The sequence below is a fragment of the Otolemur garnettii genome, unplaced genomic scaffold, assembly GCF_000181295.1.
Source record: "Otolemur garnettii isolate 467f Iridium unplaced genomic scaffold, OtoGar3 scaffold00029, whole genome shotgun sequence".
Lineage (NCBI taxonomy): Eukaryota > Metazoa > Chordata > Mammalia > Primates > Galagidae > Otolemur > Otolemur garnettii.
This window is the reverse complement of record NW_003852424.1, coordinates 15,107,257-15,110,448: the sequence shown is the minus strand read 5'-3', so window position 1 is coordinate 15,110,448 and position 3,192 is coordinate 15,107,257.

Genomic DNA, 3,192 nt, shown 5'->3' with positions numbered 1-3,192 from the left:
AAAAAAAAAAAAAAAAGTGGGTCTTTAGGTCAGGCGAGGTGGCTCACACCTGTAATCCTAGCACTCTGGGAGGCAGAGGCGGGTGGATTGCCTGAGCCAGAGCGAGATCTCGTCTCTAAAAATAACTGGGCATTGTGGTGGGCCCCTGTAGTCTCAGCTACTCCGGAGGCTGAAGCAAGATGATCGCTTGAGCCCAAGAGTTTGAGGTTGATGTGAGCTGTGAAGCCATGGCACTCTAGGGAGGGTGACAAAGTGAGACTCTGCCTCAAAACAGAAAAACAAATGGGTCTTTAAAAAAATTATCTATATTTTCTAAATGTTCATGTTTGACATGTGTGGTAAGGAATAAAATAGAGCTGCTTTTGCACTAGGTGAAGAGGGACAGGGATACCTTTGGCCTTTACTATGCACTATGCAGGTGGGCTGGTTTGTCAGGTTTTTTCATTACTCAGGGAGGCTTACTTGTTCAGGATTTTTAATGGTGAAGGTAGTGACTCACCACTAAAGTTCACTTCCTGTTCCCCTCTGGGATCCCCAATTTTTTTTGAGCCAGAGCCTCAAGCTGTCCCCCTGAGTAGAGTGCCATGGCTTCATTGCTCACAGTAATCTCCAACTCCTGGGCTCAAGCGAGTCTCCTGCCTCAGCCTCCCAAGTAGCTGGGACCACAGGCACCTACCACAACGCCCAGCTATTTTTTGGCTGCAGCCATTATTGTTGTTTGGTGGGCCCGGGCTGGATTCGAACCTGCCACCTTAGGTGTATGTGGCTGGTGCCTTAGCCACTTGAGCCACAGGCGCCGAGCCTGGAATCCCAAATTGATCCACAATTTCCAGCAAGGGCACAAACATCTGGGTACAGGCCTCAAAACATACCTTTGGGGAGGTACATTTGGAGAGGGAGCCTGGAACTCCCCAAAGCAAAGTAGCTGGGATTTTCTGCACAACCATGTAGGGAAAACAAAATTTCAGGTTGTGTGAGCACAAAGTGAAGGACTTAAAAACAACAGGAATTTATCCTCTCTAGCTCATCCTCTACAGCCATATGTCCAAAATCAGGGTGTCTGCATATCTGTTTCCCTCCAGAGGCTCCAGAGAAGGGTCCTACCCTCTCTCCCGGCCTGTGGGGGTTCTGGTTATCCCTGGTCTTGTGACGCCATCATTTCGGTCTCTGTCTCCATTTCCATGTGGCTTTTGCTCTATGTGACTTTTTTTTTGGACAGTCTCACTATTGCCCTTGGTAGAGTACATGGCATCACAGCTCACAGCAACTTCAAACTCTTGGGTTTAAGTGATTCTCTTGCCTCAGCCTCCAAAGTAACTGGGACTAGAGGTGCCCATTACAACGCCTGGCTATTTTTTTGGTTGTAGCTGTCAGTGTTGTTTGGCTCAAACATGCCAGCTTGGGTATATGTGGCTGGTACCCTAGCCGCTGAACTACAGGTGCCGAGCCTACGTGACTTTTTTTTTTTTTTTAAAGTCTTACTCTGTTGCCCTGGGTAAAGTGCTGTGGCATCATAGCTCACAGCAATCTCAAACTCTTGGGCTTGAGTGATCCTCTTGCCTCAGCTTCCCGAGTAGCTGGGACTATAGGCACCACCATGACACCTGGCTAGGTTTTCTAGTTTGCTATTTTTTTTTTGTCAAGACAGGGTCTCATCTCTTGCTCAGGCTGGCCTCAAACTCCTGAGCTCACGCAATCCACTCACCTCAGCCTCCCAGAGTGCTACAATTACTGGCAAAAGCCACTGTGCCTGGCCTCTATATGACTTTTTTTTTTTTGAGACAGAACTTTAAGCTGTTGCCCTGGGTAGAGTGCTGTGGCATCACAGCTCACAGCAACCTCCAACTCCTGGGCTTAAGCAATTCTCTTGCCTCAGCTTCCCAAGTAGCTGGTACTACAGGTGCCCACCACAATGCCCGGCTATTTTTTGGTTGTAGTTGTCATTGCTGTTTGGCAGACCTGGGCTGGATTCGAACCCACCAGCTCTGGTGTATATGGCCGGTGCCTTAGCCACTTGAACCACAGGCACTGAGTGTGACTCTTATTTGTCTTCTCATCAGGACACCACAAGTTGCATTAAGGTCCACCCTACTCTAGTGTGATCTCATTTCAACTAATTTTATCTACAGAGACCCCATTCCCAATTAAGATCACTTTCTGAAGTTCTACGGGTTGGGAGTTGCACATACCTTTTGGGGGACATGATTCTACCCACAAGGGAAGTAGCAGTGGGGGGAAGGGTGATTCCCCCTAAGTCAACCAAGAGTAAAGAGTCTTGGGCGGCAGCTGTGGCTCAGTGAGTAGGACTCTGGCCTCATATACCGAAGGTGGTGGGTTCAAACCTGGCCCCTTCCGAACTGCAACAAAAAAATAGTCGGGTGTTGTGGTGGGCACCTGTAGTCCCAGCTACTCGGGAGGCTGAGGCAGGAGAATCGCCTAAGCCCAAGAGCTGGACGTTGCTGTGAGCTGTGTAATGCCATGGCACTCTACCCAGGGTGAAAAAGTGAGACTCTGTCTCTACAAAAAAAAAAAGAGTAATGAGTCTTGGGCAGCGCCTGTGGCTCAGTGGGTAGGGCGCCTGCCCTATATACCAAAGGTGGTGGGTTCAAACCCGGCCCCAGCCAAACTGCAGCAAAAAAAATAGCCGGGCATTGTGGCAGGTGCCTGTAGTTCCAGCTACTTGGGAGGCCGAGACAAGAGAATCACCTAAGCCCAGGAGCTGGAGGTTGCTATGAGCTGTGATGCCATGGCACTCTACTGAGGGCAATAAAGTGAGACTGTCACTTTAGTGACAATTTCTCAGTCTCTACAAAAAAAAAAGAGTAGAGTCTTGAGTGAGCTGTGGGGGTACCTGACGATATGGGGGAGATGTTCCTCATTCAAGCAAAGATGAACCTGACTTTGGGGAGAAATTAGATTCCACCCACTTTCTGTTGACCTGACAGGAACGATGTGGTTTCTGCAGCTGCTTCTTCTACCCTGCAGTTCTGACTTCCTCTCTCAAAGTGATCTTTTTTTTTTTCTTTTCTTTTTGAGATAGAGCCATGGCATCAAAGCTCACAGCTACCTCAAACTCTTGGGCTCAAGCAATTCTTTTGTCTCAGCCTCCTAAGTAGCTGGAACTACAGCCACAATGCCCGGCTATTTTTTTTTTTTTTTTAGAGATGAGGTCTCGCTCTGGCTCAGGCTGGT